Below are 18,117 nucleotides of genomic sequence, written 5' to 3' on the forward strand. Positions count from 1 at the left end.
TGAAAAGTTATGGGTAAGAGGAATTTTATTTAATATCTCCATTGGAAAAAATTATGCTAGAAGGATGGAAGCCATAAAAGATTTTAAATAGCTTAGATACTGAACAGCTTTTTTAAAAACAGCATTAAAAATAAAGGTCTCTATTTCAACAACTCCTAAGAAGGAATGAAAGGTTTGCATAAATTCATAGTTATAAATAAACAGAATTTAGAAAATGCAAATATGGACAAGCAGATCCACAGCTAGTACATTTTGCCGTGTGAGCAACTGCCAACATAGACTATATACCAAGAACCTTTGAGAACTCGAAAATGTTGGCCACTTTGGGAAGACCAGCCATCTGTGGAAAGGAAAAGAAGAAGGTTGTTACCATTTGGTAAGTCTCTCTTTCCCAGCGGAATTCCCACATGGAAAAAAAAAGAAACCTTTGAATTAGAGTTCAGGTGACTCCAGTGGCCCATCAGAAAGTCAGCATGGCTGTTGACATGATAGCATTGGTATGATTGCTCAGTAGTCATGTTAGTAGGCTTCAACTCATTAAGCCAGCAGGTCTACATCCTCTAATGCTTGGGCCTCTTCCAGACTTTACTTGTGACTGTGGTCAGTGCCCCTTCACCCATGGAATATGTGGGGTTTGAGATGAAGAATCAGAGCAGCAGAGAGCATCTGAGCTGTGGGTACTTTGCAAATGCAGGGGTATTTTGCTGTGGGGTTTTCTGTTCCTTTCTTAATCCTTACACGTAATTTTAGGAATTTTAGCGTTTCTTGACTGTTCCTCATAGAAGCGCATACCAAACCTTTTCTGCTGAGCGCCATGCCCATCACCTTGAAATTCGAGCTCATTTACTCCTAGGAGGGACATGCTTTTAACTCCAGCGCTACTCCGACCACCGTGCGGTGCCATGGCCGGCCGCTAGGTGTCAGGCCAGCACCGGTAGTGGCGGGAGAGCGCGCCGGCCCCGCCCCGCCCCGCCCCTGAGGGGTCAGACCCCCTGTTGACCAAGTGCTGGCCAGGCACCGGCAATGTCCGTCTCTCCCCGTCAGCCAAATGGATCCCGTTTTACATCTTCTTTCTCATCTTAACAGGCATACAGTGGAAATACCAACATGTGCAGGCTGGGCACTGAGGCCGGGGAGATGGGAATAACGAATTACTTTATATTTACACCAAAAAAAAAAAAATTAGAGGCTTTTGGAGTTTGGTTTTTTCTTTGCTTGACTGGCAACTAGTGTTACTGACAGAGAGAGATTTACAGCTCACATATGTTCCTCAAAAATGAGACTCTTGTCTTAGCAGCAGGCAGATGCTCTATGGTCAGTTAAGCTGGATCAGAGATGAGAAGTTTCTCACTTGTTTCCAGACTGGAAAACATGGAAGGGAGAACAGTGGGACCCCGGGCACCTGACGGAAGAGCACGAAGGTCGTGCTTTGCTGTCATTGCACTGCTGTGTGTGTTCTGCAGGCAAGGGTGCACTTTTGAAGCGGAGAAGTAGCTCTGTTAAACATCTTTGTCATGTCTTCCCACAGTGCGTTGGGTTTATGTTGCATATGTTACACATGCATCTTTATCTCATGCCGAGTGCTGTTGTGCATTAGTCATGCATTACTATTCCGCTTAGGTTTGCACAGAATCAGCTACCCAACTAAACTGATCTGTCCAATTTTCACCCTTAAAATTCTAGATTAGCTACAGTCATCAAAAATCTTCTGAGAGAAAACAACATAATCAAATAGAGATGGGTACCAGCTGTGGCAGGTGAGGGTTTTATTTATTTGAGTGCACTGAAACCCCAGACTCACCAATGACATGGCAGCCAGATTGCACCTGCAAACCAGGAAAAATCTACAGGGAGATTGGATGGTTTCTTCCAGCTGAAGAGTTTGAGCCCAAATTTCCACTCCAGAAGGGCTTGATGAATAAAAATTATCTACTTTGCCAAATACGAAATGAAGGGACTGCATCTCTGGGAGGGAACCAGATGCAGCCGTACTGTGGAGCCTGGTGCAGCTAAAACACTAGCAAAAAGCTGGGGGTGTTAGTGAAAATTTGAATTCTCCAAATTCACATGCAAGCAGCGTGGTGGAGGGGTGTAGCTGCAGTTTGTGTTGTTGCAGAGTTTCTCTGAGCACCACTCTCAGATCAATAAAGCTTTTTTAAGCTTGGTGGCAGCATTTGTCCCCTCGCTGGGAATTCAGGGATGAACTGTGGTAGATACTGAGCAGGGGCAGTCGGGGAGTGGAACATGAATTACTCTGCTGATCCTGCACCTGTGAAATGGTGCAGAAGGAAACAGTTTGGCCAGCATAAATTAAGGCAGCTCTGAGACTCATCTAACATACCTCAGGAATCCAGCCTGCCAGCACAAAATTAGACAGTGCAGAAAGCTGGTTAAACATAATCTCTGTATCTTCCACGGCTTGTGAGAGTGACACAGCCAAGTGACATTGTCAGATCTCCTCAATATTACAAAGAAAATAACACTCTTTAAGTAACATGTTTTGCAAGCACAGCATGCACACCAGAGTATTTAATGTGTCAGCTAGTTCAGACAAACCTTTGGATCTCTTACAGGGGAAATCATCTTTCTGTTGTGGATCTCATCCAGCAGAATGAGACCCAATTCAGACTGATTTCCTAGGCACTACTGCAACACTTAGCACAACATACCATTACATAAAAAAGACATCGTTAGTCAGAATCTCTGGAAATCTCAGAGCAAGTATAAAGACTAACATTATATGCCAAACCATCTCTGCTTGTTCATGTTGAAGATCTTTGATCTGTCTAGCTGAACTGGCCTAAAGGTTTTTGGCTTTACTTTCAAAGGAGAAATCTCATGGGCTGCCGAAGTGGGTACACTGATACTAATCTTCATCTTTCAAACTTACTATCAGTAGTTCTTTGTTCCAGTGGCCTCCCATCCATATATAATGAGTATATCAAAAGGTGTTCAGTGTATATCAGTGGACATACACCTTATGCCAAGGGATACCCTGCAGCTATGCATGAAACCCAGCATCATGGGACTGGGAGCATGCCAAGCACAATGTATTGAGATGCTTAAGTCCCCTGTCCATTCATGCACTGAGTAAAACCTCACCTGGATCTGTCACATCAACGTTGAAAAATCTATAGAAATGACTGAGTGAAAGTTTGCAAGGACAAAATGTAACTTTTTTAGCATGATGCAGCAGATTTGGGTCAATTGACTGATGCTGATGGCTTTAACAAGATACTGAAAAGGTATGGACATCTCAGTTCTCAAACATGTTATAATTGTTTTCTTCTCATGTGGGTGACTCCTTATCTATCCACAATACTGAAGCTATTTCATAGTTTCTTAATGCAGAGAGCTCAGCTAAAGGATTGCATTTTGAATTTGGCTAGAAGAATACAATCAACACAGAGTTCATTCCTTGCCATCCTCTTTCTTGCAGGCTGCTGAGATGGCAGCCAGACACACACTACAGGCTGGATAGACTGCTTGGGTGCCCTTCTCTGTTCCAGACACTTCATGAGGACCTTGTTTCCTCTACTGACATGCTATTAGCTGTCACAGGCTTACGGGAAGGGGGTATCTAGTCATGCCACAGAAGGACCAGGAAATAATGTCCAGCCATATAACTCTATTCACAGGATCCTCCTCCCAGGAAATTAAGTATGTGCATTCCCTGATGGTCTATGTTTGCATTTGGGGTCGTAGGATAAAGCAGTTACATGATGGAGCAGGTATCTAGGATATGGTCCTCCATAACGGACTGAGACCAGATCCTGTCATGATCTCCCAAGCCATTTCATAAGTCCTCTTTGCCAGTGGTTTCTCTGTATATCTTTGTGGAGTTGATATGGGAGCCAGTCACAGTGGGTACACGTGCTGAGGAGCCCAAGAAGGGCAGTTAGAATCCGCTGCACAACAGCCTTACCGCTGTTGTGCAACTCACAGCGTGGCTACCAGCCTCCCCTCGAGTCACCGCTCACTGGCTTACCTCAGCGTTCAAGTGTCTATGGAGGACCTACGCCTTAGCAGCAGCTGCAAGAAACTTGCCTCTCCGCCCTACAGCGACCCCTTTGCTTGCCCTTCCTCCCTTCCCACCGAGCAGAGGGCGCTCCGCTCTCACAAGTGGCTCCTCCCCACGTTCCTGGGATGGAGCTTCGCCAGTGGAAGGGAAAACTGCGCACACACACATACACACAGACAAGGAGACAAAAACCCCAAGCACAAAACTAAGAAGGGCCTGCGCGCTGGGAAGAGGCTAGTGGAGACCCCCGAGGACCCAGCCGGGCGCCGCACGGCTCCGGAGGGCACCGGCTCGCCCCGGGCCCGGTGCCACGGTATCGTGCGGCGCAGTGGAAAAGCCACAATGCGAGCTGCTCTCTAGGGGGGGTGGAGACAGACACAGGCGGAGCCAGGGCTCGAATTCTTGAACCTTTCACATCCTTTCTGTAATTTGAAACATACTTGTTCCCATTCCAGAACCCTTGTTGGTTTTGTTGGTTTTTTTTTAATTCCTTCCTTGAGGCTGTGGAAATACGCTCAGAAGAAAAGGGGGGGGGGGGGAGGGGAAGGAAAAAGCGAGCCCACTACTTTATCAGAGGCTCCAAAACAAAACAGAGAAATGTGAGAGCGCAGCCCTCCCCAGCACAACTGCTTGCGAACTCAGATTTCCCTTCAGAGGGGTCATGGCTGCTGCAGTCACGGGTTTGGAACGCAGCTGGTCCTGCCTGCAACAAGGCAAAAAAATCCTCCTCTTCTCCAAATGGCATTTACCTCCTTTCACTTCACAAGCTCTTGGTGTTCAGTGCAGAGGAAGCCATCTGCAGAAAGCTCAGGATGTTGGTTTGTGCCGTTACAGACCCTGGGCAGAGGCCAGTTCCCACTCCCCACTCCTAAACCCTTCCAGCCACCCTTCCAGCTGGCCTGGAGGGTGAATAGACACCTCTCCTGTACAGTCCCACACCTACAAGCACTCCCAATTTACCTCCTTCCACAAGGCTGTCAGGTAGACAGTTCCCATGTTTAGTGTGGGATGTACTCACATGGGAGAGGAAAACTGGCTGATGTTCACTCTGAAAGATTCTGAATGTCCCTGACCACCCCAAAAAGCACACAGCAGCATGGATCCTGCTTGCATCAGCTAGGCCATCGCTGCCAGCTCCTTTCCCCCTGAGTAAACCACAGCAGGTGACTGTGCTGGTGCAGCAGGAATTTTTGTTTGCTGTGTAAGGAAGTAACAATTACCAGTGACACTGAATGCCACCGCGGGTCAGGAGTGACATGAAGCTCTTGGGTTGCATACAAGCAGTTGCAGTGCAGCTGCCTTGCCAGTGCTGGAGCAGGGCTGCCAAGTTGTCAGGAGCAGCACCAATCCCTCTCCCATGCACTCAGGGACTCACACCCTGCTCTTTCAAACCAGAAAAACGAGGAGGAGGAGAGAAGCTTTTATATTTCATTGCCATTATCATAGGTCTCAACTGTGTTAATGTGGTATCATGCTGTTTACATCTGTATGTATACAGATGGGTGTGAGCAACCCTTAACGAAGGCGTGTGGTTTTCCAGGAGAGAGTCAAGTGGGCACATGTTTATCACCTGAAGCAGTTGGATGACTGCCCCATCAGAGTCACCTCTGTGCATGGGGAAGAAGTCATCTAGAGGGAAGGGCAGTCCATTGGCACAGGGTATATGCCTTACATGCTATACTCCTCCCATCACAGCCATTGCTCTGCACAGCTGGGTCAAGGTGTGGAGCTTGCAGAGATCTGTTTGCTCAGGTGTATAGCTAGAGGAGGAGCAGGAGCAGGACTCTCTGGAAGACAGAGATGGAGCGGATACACTTGGAAGAGACAGTGTGACATTTTGGGTTTCCCCATAGAGAGTCATGTGGTTCAGGCTCGTGCCCTGTGTAGGCCGGCAGCTAGATTAAGCCCACCAGGGAACTCCTCTCCTTAACCCAGCTCCTGGCACTACAAGTCACCATGCTGATACTTTTCAGATTGGCAGGAAACACCACAAAGCCCATGTGTGCTTAAATATTTCATATCACACAGCACATGTTATTCTGGCTGCCTGCAACACTGCAGCATTTGGGCTCCCTCCCTCCAAGGAGATAAAGCTTCCTGATAGCTTAGCTGTGCTTAGCCAGACACCCTCAAGACAGTCTTTGTCTCTGAAGCTGGACATGTGGAGCTTACAGCACCTGAATGTTACCCCCAGGTGGGAGCCATCCTGCCCAGGGTAACCCCAGCACCTCTCTGTGCCCAACCTTTGCCCTCAGCCCGAATCCATGCTTTTCAACCAATACAACTCTAGCATGCTTACCACATTTCTACTACTTTCTGCAAATAAGCCTTAGCTACAAAGAACAAATCATGCTCTGCTGATTTTTTCTTAGGCAACTTAGTTCCTAAAGGGTTATTAGTGCTCTATTCAGGCCCATATTGGCATTCCCCACCCTTCTCTAGATTGTCATGCAAGCCTGGTTGGAGTTGCTATTAAATATGAGACAAGACCTCAGTTAAACATGTATTAAGTTAGTGACTTCTGGGGTGTTACCAGCTTTCTAGAGATACTACATGTGACTCACTGAACTAGATGACAGACTGAGTAATAAGTTATTTCACCTGGTCCTATTTATCACAGCAGGTTTATCCTGCCTTTTTTACAGGGATCCCTGTCTCACAGGTACTGAGCAGGCCAAATGAAATCTATTCCTATGTGCATTGCTCTCTACACTTTTTGTTTTTACTCTATTCCAGTCCCACATACTTAATTTATGCCCTGGTTAACTGAAACAAAGCAGTAAGGAACCCTCTGATTCAAAGATTTCTGGAGGAAGACACCTAGACTTTTTGGGGTCATTGTTCAATGGATAAACTCTGCAGATGGGACTCCCATCAGAATCCAAATGGTGTGTTAAAAAGTGATGGAGAAAAATCAGCACTTGCCAGTTTTCCAGAAAACAAGATGCCCTGGAGTATGCTCTTCCTCCCTGGCTCCTTCCCTGTACCCATCACAGCTCCTAGGCACCATCTGTGGACTTCTACAGAGCTCATGATCTAAAGCAAGCAGCATGCCAAAGGTAAGTGGGCCATAGCTTTAGCCAGCGGCTTGTCACTGTTGTAATATTGGGCACCTCTAAAGGGATATTAAGTCCTTCAAAGGCAGCTGAAAATTCTTGCAGAGGGAAATCTCTGAGATACTAGCCAAGGGAGGCATCCTACTCATGTGGCCATACTGCAGAGACAGGTGGCATTTGGGCCACAAGCCAAGAGGTGCGTAGCTGTTCAAACTGGGGACCTTCCTATTTTCAAGACTGAAGGAAAGCAAGAGAAGCTCTTAGCTGTCTTTGCCCCTGTATCAGATTCTGGTCTTACGGGATGTGGTTGGGATAGATATGCCAATAGCTGCAGGCAGATAGAAACCTGTTTTATGAATTCCAGCTTGTAACCCATTGCTCTTTACATACTAAGCTGGTTATTCATTGCTAAAGTGAGTTTGAGGAAGGGACTAGGACAGCAAGAGGGAACTGCTGACGGAGAGAGGCAGCAAAGAAGAGAAGACTAACACAACTGGGAGAGAGCTGAGGCTCCCCCTGCTGACAGAACTTTGCAGGGGCTCAGAGCAGACACATTGTAACAGGCTGGCTGGAGTCACAGCCGTGCTGGGTGATGGAGGGGTGGAAACGTGCAAACGTGCTCTCCAATGACTTCACTCTGCAAAGGAGTATGTGCTGCTTCACAAGGGTGAGTGCATGGGACTGCTTCAGTAGACTCATCGTCTCTGCTAACTGCTAGAAATTAGTTCCTTTGGAAGAGATAAGAGCATATAGGCAGACTTGAAATGAGGGGAAGAATCCTGAACTCGGCATGATTTCTAACCACTTGTCCCATGCACAGGCTGGGACTGCTCTAGCCTCTGGGAAGACCAAAGGAAAGTTTAGCTACACAGAAGGGATCCTCCCGCATCTCTGCACAGAACAGAAGTAAGGTAGTCTCTGGGACAGCAGGATGTAGGGAGGAAGGGATTCCTGAACATCAGTCTCCCCTTTGACACTGATTTCCAATGAAGCATTTTGTCTCGTAAGTCTATTTCTCCCTCTAATTTTGTCTTCCCTTTTAGAAAGTGGTGCAAATAAAGCTGAGCTGCCTCAGAGCTGGTGGATGTCTGTACTACGCTAAACAGCTCTCCAAGGAGAGGAGTAAAAAAGGGTAAAGAACTAATGAGTCTCTGCAAGGAGCTGTTTCTGTGCCAGGAAAGAGTGTGATGCAGAGCCCTGCTCCAGTTCCATTCCTCAGCCTGTTCCAGTCGGCTCTGACTTTTGTTAATCCCTGTCCTGGGGCTAGAAGAAAGCAAGACCAACAGTTCAGTTTGCTCTGACAGGACTCAGCCCTGCTTGAAAATACTAGGAAACCTCCTGAGTCAGCAGCTCACTTGCTCCTACTCTTGGAATAGCTGAGATTCCCGGACACAGTAACTTGACTCTGCTCCTGGCTCAGAGCAGCCACTAGCTGAAAGGCAAAATAAAATCCCCTCCTGGCCCATTAACGAGGCCTGCTCTGGGTTCAGGAGAAACCAGTCTGACTGATGAACTCCCCTGGCTCAGGGGCTCTGGCTGGGGCTGAGAGAGTTATTCTTTCCTTATTCAGCAGACAGGAGGATGTTAATGGAGAGCATATGGGAGGGGAGGGAGTACTGTGGATATTGCTGGAGGACAGCCAGACTGAATCAAAGCCCCAAGAAGCCTATTCTCCATCCGGGTAATACTAAAACAGGCCGTGGAGAGACGAGAAGTCCAGCTGTGATATGGGGGAGTTGGGAAAAAAGCCCTCTGCCTTCTCCAGCGTTTTTACTCCCACTCCAGATGGGACAATGGGGCAGTATTGTCACATAGTCCTGTAGGCATGGTATTCACAGTGGAAGCCTTTCTGGGGAAGAGCGTGTCTCAGCCAGGCACCCCATCCTGAGAGTCCTGCTATAGACTTCAGGGAAGCAAGAACTGCCTCTGTGCCTGTGAAGTGCCATCTAATTTATGGTGCTATAGAAATGATGAATTGCAACAGGCCTACAGTCTAGAGATGGAAAAGCCCTGTTAAATCCTCCAGCCCATCTCCCAGAACTGATGCAGTACTGCTGCTTCTCACACATTTCCTGTTTCTGTTTCTGTCTGAACATGTTTTAAACAAGCAAGCAGCTGAGGTTCATGTATTTTTCACTTTTTAATTCTACTTTAAAAACAAATCCTGATGTGATTAGTGTAGTATGGATTATGCAGCCACTTGGATAAGTTAAGTAGGATGGAATAGGTGCATCAAAGACACCCCACATCTGCATCACCTTAAAGATAAAATGGAGGACTGGCTAGTAAAGACACGATCAGAGCTTGAACTAAGAAGCTTCCAATTAAGTAAGAGAGCAGTTAGAATGAGCTCCGGTAAAAATTAGGTGTGTCCTTTTTGGCTCCTGATAATCTGTTAATGTAGCCCTGACTGAGGCAGATTTTGGGCATCCATGATGCTTGGCCTTGCATCATTCACCAAAGTTTAATTACCTAAGGAGCCTGGCTTGTTTAGCCTAGCAAAGGAGAATATAATTGCAGTCTATAAATAAATACTTCAGGGGGTGAACACATGGGGAGGTGGAAAGAGCTATTTAAAGATAAAGGACAATACTGGCACTAGAACAGATAGGTATAAACTAGCCATACATACATTTAGGCCAGGGATTGTCAGGTTTCTAATGTTGAGAGCGTTGGCTGTCTGTGAAGGCCTACCAATGGGTTTAGTAGGGCCAGGAAGCAAGCTGGTTTCAAGAGGCAGATACATTTACTCAACTGATTGTATGAAACGGCTGTGCAAGCAAGGAGCTGGACTTGAGAAGCCCAGAAGGAATGTCCTGAGGTTCTCTTGGCTGCAGTAAAAAATACAAGATGAATTTTGGCTAAGGAGCTGCAGGGCCCTGTGAGAGCAAGGTGGGGGAAAACTGGAAGACTAATAAAACCTGAAAAATTTAAACTGCACCGTCACTGTACAGCAGGCAGATTATCAGTCCAGGTAAAACTGGAACCTGAAACTGACTGCTCCCCAGTGACAAGGCTGGCTGGCTTGGTTTAGAGAGGTTTGTGGGGGCAGGAGGAAATTACCAACAACAGTCAGTAGTAACAAGTGTCTGTGATTAGTTTCTGTGAAAGCATAGGCAAGAGAAAAGAAGAAATAAGGATCGGTTTTCCTATGAGCAGGTTAAATTGGGAAGCCCAAAGTTCTGTTTTGCCATCTTCAGAGGCAGAAAGATCTCATGAACCAGAAAACCTTCAGCTACAAGAACATCTTGTGTTCTCCAGTGGGGTAACAGCTCAGCCTGACCTCAGGCTGAGACCAATACGTCGTGCCCCTGCATGCAGTAATCATTCTTTATGAAGTCATATGCCAAACAGACAGTGGGTGTCTTTCCCTGTGGTGATCCTGCAAAACAGGAGACTGTGACCCTTGACTAAGGCATGCTGGAGAGGCAAATGTCCAAATCTTAGCTGCCTTGTCCAACTGGAAGCTGTAACAATAAATCACATACTCCAGTTTACACCACCAGCACAAACAAGATAATGGCCCTTATACCAGAGAGAGATCTGTTGTAATATAGTACTTTGTTTCATCCTGTTCCTGCTGAGAGTAGAGGGGCAGCCAGCCGAGAAGAGACTGCTCTACAACTGGCACAGACCTCACTTGCATTGAGGGAATTTTCCTGTGGGAATCTCCTGCCTGTTTGAGTTCTCTCTATGCTCCATAACCAGTTCTAAGCAAATATAGCGGAGACCAGAGAATCCATCTTAAAATGCCTTAGGGGAGATAGAGAATACGGTATAAACGGAACTGCAGCAATGTCTCTTCTAATTCTTGTAATCTGTCATGTAGCTGTGGTGGTGATAGGTGCTTTAGAAATCCACAGACTAAGCATGATTTGATCACATTAATGGTGCCCCCCTGCATCAAAAGATTCAGAGGTTTCAAAAATAAAGATGGTTGTGCTTCCAGATCTCTCTTGTCTGGGAAGAGGGTATCTCCTAAAGCCGGCTTTACTCCTGACATTTCTTATTCTTTGCTTTTTCTCACAGACTAGAAATGAAACATGAAATGCCTTGTCTCGCTATTTTCATCATTCTGCAGTCAGTCTCAGTGAGAATCTGAGGCAATGAAGGTGGGAGGTGATGAGCTGAGTCAAGTCTGAAATATGGTTCCTTGCACTAGAAGGATGTAGATGTGGCTTCTGTTTAAATCACCACTTCAGGTCTTGATGCTGAAAGGTGATGGCTCTTAACACGCTTTCTTGAAATGAGGTACACGGTTTCCATCCAATTACTAGCTAACTTTACTCAGTAGTCTAGGAAGTTGAGAACTGCATGAACGAAAGCACCAACACGTTGGCTAGGGAACAGCACACAGGGGAAGCTTGTCCTGTCACTACTTGTTATTTTCCTTGCTGTGTGAAGCTTAGACATTTTTCATCCTCCAGATCTAAAGTTCTTGGCCTGGTAACCTTCATCTAGTTGAATCAACTTTAAAAACAGGAGCGAAGATAAGAGAAGAAACTGATTTTCCTTTGAGGGGGGGTTTTATTTGAGATGCAACCCAACAGATTTTTTTCCTTTGACCTCACAAAACCAAAGAGAATTTATTGGTCATTTTCACATTTTTAGCTGACATTCTAATTTTCTTCACAAAAACACTTCAAACATCAAGAACCTCAATAAATCTCTAAAGCACACAGTTAAAAGTGTTCACACAGGCCATAAAGTTGTAAGTCTGGATTTGTACAATTTATGCTTATGGTCAGCCATGTCACGCTTTAAAGAATCTACCACTTCAGCCATCTTGAAATGGCAGTAAATCTAGATTACACATTGAAAGTGCTTAGGGAGTCCGGGTATTTATACCAATGAAATGCCAAAATATTTTACTGACATGCTCCATTTTTTACATTCTTTTACTACCAGTTAATTTTTTTATGTGTATATATATCTTTTAATGCTGACAGTTACATTTTGGCTATTCTTAGTTTTGCAACTGGCTAGGCATCCTCCAGTCAAAACAGGAGTCTGAACAATTTCACACACATGGCACCCTGGGCAGGAGGCAGTGGAAACCTCAGAGTTATGTGCACTGCCTGGGCTGAATATAGAGCTACATCTCTGGAAGCTCTGCAAATGTCACATGCAGAATTTCTGGCTGGTTTTGTAGGAGTGATTCATTGGGGTGCTGCTGCTCAAGAGTCTGTGTCAGTGTGTCTGTGTATATCCCCATAGGCATGGAACTGTGGCACTGTAGAAGTGAAATGGGTGACTCAGTAGGAAATATTTCTTCTGCATCAGAAGCATTTAAACTACCTGAGGGATGTACACAGCCAAAAGTGTAAAATGAAACCTCTAAGAGGTGTCCACCACAGAGTGCTGTTACAAGATGTCCTGGTCAACTCTAGTACCCAAAGCAGTGCAGGCATCACGTTAACATAGCTCTCTCACTGGGTTCCTGACCCTCTCTTTTAAATGTATACACCTAAGATGGCTAAATTTCTTTCCTAACCCAAATTAGCTCTCCTATCTAATTTTGAGCACCTCTGTATGATACTGCTTGGTGCTGCACAGACACTCCCTACTGGAAGGGTCCAGGGAGCACATTTTCTTTGCAGATGGAAATCACTTGTAAGCAGTCGAATTCCTTCTGGATTGACAATGAAGTCACACAAAACTGGTGCATAAAATATGTAAACATAGTTCCCCCACCCTGCCCATGGCCCAGCGCCCCATCCACAGGGAGCCACCATCCCTTGCTGTCCCTTGGTGCCATTTCCTCTACACTCAGTAGCTGCTGCCTGGCTCTTTCCTACAGGTCAGGATGTTAAGAAGGAAGGACAAACTCCAAATATGACCAGCTAATGCCACTCCTACTACACTGTGAAGCAAAACCAATCTTAGGGTGATAACCATGGTTTCCTGCTCATACCCAGAGTCCAGAGTATGTACTCAAAGCCATAACTGAATATAAGATATATACCTAATTCCTGGCAGAAACAGCTGGACTTGAAAGTCCACTTACCCGCTCACCCTATGAGAAAGGTTTGGGTTTATTGTACTGTCCATTCACTCCTCTGAACATCTTTCACTTCCTGCTTTGTGTCCTTCTAGCAAGTATCAATATGCTGCTTTCTTGCTATGATGAGAACACTGTGAACCTGTCTTCCTTGAAACTGTTTCTTAGCTCACCTTTTGCTGTGATGACCCTGTGAATTAGGTGCCAACTCTAATGATTTAAAGATAGTGAACCCAGTATGTGTTGTTTTCCTTCCTATGTATTTACAAATAACTTGGCACAGTGAGACAAACAAATGACATTCCTAGATTTGTCTCTCTCCAGGTGTGATATGGTAGTTATGAATGACTTTATAGGTATCAGGCAGTTTTGGAAAACAAAAGAAAGAAAGAGAGAAAGAGAAAAATAGAGAAAAGAAAGGAAGGGAGGGAGGGAGGGAGGGAGGAAAGAAAGGAAAGGGAAAGGGAAGGAAAAAGGAAAGGAAAGGAAAGGAAAGGAAAGGAAAGGAAAGGAAAGGAAAGGAAAGGAAAGGAAAGGAAAGGAAAGGAAAGGAAAGGAAAGGAAAGGAGAAAGATGAAAGGAAGGGAAAGGAAAGGAAAGGAAAGGAAAGGAAAGGAAAGGAAAGGAAAGGAAAGGAAAGGAAAAAGGAAAGGAGAAATATGAAAGGAAAGGAAGGGAAAGGAAGAGAAAGGAGAAAGGAAAGGAAAGGAAAGGAAAGGAAAGGAAAGGAAAGGAAAGGAAAGGAAAGGAAAGGAAAGGAGAAAGATGAAAGGAAGGGAAAGGAAAGGAAAGGAAAGGAAGGGAAAGGAAAGGAAAGGAAAGGAAAGGAAAGGAAAGGAAAGGAAAGGAAAGGAAAGGAAAAAGGAAAGGAGAAATATGAAAGGAAAGGAAGGGAAAGGAAGAGAAAGGAGAAAGGAAAGGAAAGGAAAGGAAAGGAAAGGAAAGGAAAGGAAAGGAAAGGAAAGGAAAGGAGAAAGATGAAAGGAAGGGAAAGGAAAGGAAAGGAAAGGAAGGGAAAGGAAAGGAAAGGAAAGGAAAGGAAAGGAAAGGAAAGGAAAGGAAAGGAAAAAGGAAAGGAGAAATATGAAAGGAAAGGAAGGGAAAGGAAGAGAAAGGAGAAAGGAAAGGAAAGGAAAGGAAAGGAAAGGAAAGGAAAGGAAAGGAGAAAGATGAAAGGAAGGGAAAGGAAAGGAAAGGAAAGGAAAGGAAAGGAAAGGAAAGGAAAGGAAAGGAAAAAGGAAAGGAGAAATATGAAAGGAAAGGAAGGGAAAGGAAGAGAAAGGAGAAAGGAAAGGAAAGGAAAGGAAAGGAAAGGAAAGGAAAGGAAAGGAAAGGAGAAAGATGAAAGGAAGGGAAAGGAAAGGAAAGGAAAGGAAAAAGGAAAGGAGAAATATGAAAGGAAAGGAAGAGAAAGGGAGAAAGGGAGAAAGGAGAAAGGAAAGGAAAGGAAAGGAAAGGAAAGGAAAGGAAAGGAAAGGAAAGGAAAGGAAAGGAAAGGAAAGGAAAGGAGAAAAAGGAAAGGAAAGGAGAAAAAGGAAAGGAAAGGAGAAAAAGGAAAGGAAAGGGAAAGGAAAGGAAAGGAAAGGAAAGGAAAGGAAAGGGGAAAGGAAAAGGGAAGGGAAAAAGGAAAGGAAAAAGGAAAGGGGAAAGGGGAAAGGAAAAGGGAAAGGAAAAGGGAAAGGAAAAAGGAAAGGAAAGGAAAGGAAAGGAAAGGAAAGGAAAGGGGAAAGGAAAGGAAAGAGGAAAGGAAAGAGGAAAGGAAAAAGGAAAGGAAAAAGGAAAGGAGAGGAGAGGAAAGGAGAGGAGAGGAAAGGAAAGGAAAGGGGAAAGGAAAAGGGAAAGGAAAAAGGAAAGGAAAAAGGAAAGGAAAGGAAGGGTTCAGAGGTTAGAAACCATTAGAAAAGCCCACTTCTGCCAGGTTATTACACTAGCGGTTATCATGCAGTCAACCATTCCCTGCTCTTCCTACCTACCTGCTCACATAAATCCAAGAAGCTGAAATGAATCAGCAGACAAAATGACAGATCATGACTGAGGTGCTTTCTCCAGGCAAAGGAGACCCAGGCCAAGGCAGAAGCTGTACTGGTAAGGTTTAAGGGGAGGCTTCAGATTTGCCCTGAAGATCTTTCCATGCTGAGCTGTAAAAGATTATTTTATTTTCTCTTTGCCAGTCAAAAGATAGAGGGACATTATGCTCACCTAATGTTACATATCAAAACAGTGACACAGATGGGAGACAACCAACCTACAGTATTACAGAAATACACAGAAATGTTCAGTTAATGGAATCATGTGCTACTGACCCTGAGAAGAAGAAGGCTATTCTGGCAGCAGGAGAGCTACCAGCTCTCGGGTGCTGCAGTAACATCAACAGCAGCAGGCTCGCCCTGTATGGAGGCAGCCTTGTGTGCTTTCTCATGGCACTGCTGGGTGGTATTATAAATAAATCCATATTGTAGCAATGGTATGGAATACAAAGGTGCTTGTAAGGGATCTGGCTTTATATTTGGGCAATACCCGTACAATCTGGGCAAATATGGATAGCACATATAGCCATGTAGAAGATTTCATTCTTTCCAGCTGCTCCTCATTACCATTTGCTTTCAGTAATTTCAAGGACTACTCTAGCTGCCTTTTCCGAGTCTCTGCCAGACTTTCTTCCAGACAGAGGGATTCAGGTGGCTTTAGTTGTTCCATTTTTTTCTCAAAGAAATCTGACTTCTTCTAATACAGTGTAATAAGGGCACTGTGTCCTCACGAGGGACTAACTCTCATTTCCTGGCCCTAAAGCTGGAGATAGGTAAGTTACAGAAATACTTCTGCAATCTGTGGCTACTGTTGCGCACTGGAGCTGGCACACTTAGGAGAAGGTTTAGAAATGAATTGCCTATTTACAAAGGAAACCCAGCGCAGTCAGGGCTGGCTTGTTCCATAAGGAGTACAGCGGGACTCCCACAGCACTACTAAAATAACAGGAAGAGTAACAGGGGCTGCTACAGGAATGAGTCGTAGGCATCCAGAAAACTCAAAGGAGGCACCAATTCTGCCGGCTGCAGGAAGGCAGCAGTCACCTCCTCCCGTCAGCCATTCGGGAGCGGGCGGCAGCGATGCATAGCCAGCCATCTTGCTTCCAGTCAGACACAAACCCCCATGTTTGCCAAGTAAGCAGGAACAAAAATGTGTTGAGCAAAAGATTTCATTTCCCAGCATCTACAGGGAAATCAACAGACAATGGGAAGCAACATAAAAAACATATACATGAAAGACTGTTATTTAAAACCAGTTGACATAGTCATTTTCAGTGGAATCTGGCTGGCTGTAGCCGGTATTTAATTCAAAAATTCCTCAGGAATGAAGGTCTTTTGCAGGCCAGCTTTATTTGGCTGGGGTTGGGCTTCGCTTTTTCCCACATCCCGCCTGCTGAAGTTAGAGGTTGATGGCAGGGAGCCTGATTCCTCTGCCTCTTCCTGTGCCAGACACAGGCAGCCAGCATCACCTCTTTTTTACATTGTTTGCTAAAACTGCTGCATGCAACAGAAGCTGGAGTGGGGCAGGGAAGGAGTAGGATCATCTGCTCTCCCTTCTGAGAACATAGTAAAAGATTACCTGAAGAATGATCCATAAGGAATCAGAGAAGTCAAAGAAACTACATACAGTCCAGAACGGGCCATGTATAATCCTATGGTAGTAACAGTTTTCCTGCCTCATACCCCATAAACTGTTACATGCTGCAAAAAAAAAAAAGGCTTTCTCACACAGCAGACAACAGCAGCAACGTATTTGCTGTGAGCACTAGACATAGAAAATTAAAATAATGACATATCTAAATAACATTTCTAAAGCACTTACCAAAAAAAATGTCACGATTATTTTCTACCCCGAGACATGTGCAGTTGAACCAGGGGCACTTAGAAACTCTTGCATAGAAATGAGAGATACAAAAATTAGTCCTACTCAAATGTCCAGCAACACTTGTAGCAAGTAGACAATACACAGCAGGCTGGTGTGTTTGAGCTGCTCCCACATAAAGCCCCTCATACGACAGTAATAAGGTAACCAACCCAGACCCACCCTTAAATCAAGCATACACTGTACTACACCTCTCTGTCTTGCACACCTCACTCACTCTCATTCTGCCTCCTGGGATATTCAGCCCTAACCCTGCTAAACCCAAGGTATTGTCTCTTGTTGACTCTGGCAGGCCGGGGGTGGGGGGGCAGCCGGTACTGCAACTCCAGATGTGCTTTTCCTATTCTTTGAAACTGTTCATCAGAAAAACAAAAAGCCCTGCGTTGCTATGGAGACAGTATCTCTGGCACTGATGGACCCAGTGGGCGGCAGCAGCTTCCTGGCTGCAGAGACACCCAAGGCCTGGTACTTGTGCAAGCTACTTGCTGCTGGGCGTGCTCTGAAGCAGGGGGTTCAGATGGCAGGAGGCAGGGCTTTCTCCAGGTGGCCAAGAAAATCATAAAGTGGATCTGGGGATTTTACACTTGAAAAAAATATCAAAGTGAGACTGAGCTGAATCTGGAGGCAGGCAGAAGCTGTGCAAACCACTGAGGCAGTGCACAAAGAAAGCTGGTAGACTCTTTTGAGATGAAAACATTTTCAGCAGTTTGAATTATTGTATTTATAGAGACAATACTAGGAACAGTGGAGAAACTAAGCAAGATCTTTTTGTAGAAGGAGGGTTGGTTTTTTTTTCCAGGAAAGCAGTGGAAAGTCCATCTTTTGAATCATTTAGAATTTCTATCGGCACTTGCTAAAGGAAAAGATCCTGTTGATCCCCCAGAGACATGGGAAATGAGACCAATTAGGGCTTCTCCAGCTCTAAATATGGAGACTGTGCAAAGACATACTTTACCCTTATTATCTTTGAAAGTTAAAATGAATAGGGTGTGACCCAGCTGAATTAAAATCAGGGCTTGCATTATGTAAAAAGCCAGGGTAGATGATCTGTTCTGTCCTTAAAATCTCTGAAAACATGAGAAGAGAGTTACTGGATTGATTGGGAATATCTGTTTATGAAGGTCAGTCTT

At 45.1% G+C, this 18,117-nt stretch overlaps 1 long non-coding RNA gene across 1 annotated transcript; it reads left to right on the forward strand.

The window, feature by feature from the left end:
* Window positions 1–7,751: 7,751 nt before the first annotated feature.
* On the forward strand, window positions 7,752–13,010 carry LOC133274445 (uncharacterized). The gene is made up of 3 exons (XR_009745149.1): window positions 7,752–8,080; window positions 12,678–12,739; window positions 12,878–13,010. It is a non-coding gene; the product is annotated as an uncharacterized LOC133274445 (long non-coding RNA).
* The last annotated feature ends 5,107 nt before the right edge of the window (window positions 13,011–18,117 follow it).

Source organism: Pezoporus flaviventris, unplaced genomic scaffold (genome assembly GCF_033815535.1).
Source record: "Pezoporus flaviventris isolate CSIRO_AGI_PZ_B2104156 unplaced genomic scaffold, CSIRO_AGI_Pfla_v1 ptg000036l, whole genome shotgun sequence".
Lineage (NCBI taxonomy): Eukaryota > Metazoa > Chordata > Aves > Psittaciformes > Psittacidae > Pezoporus > Pezoporus flaviventris.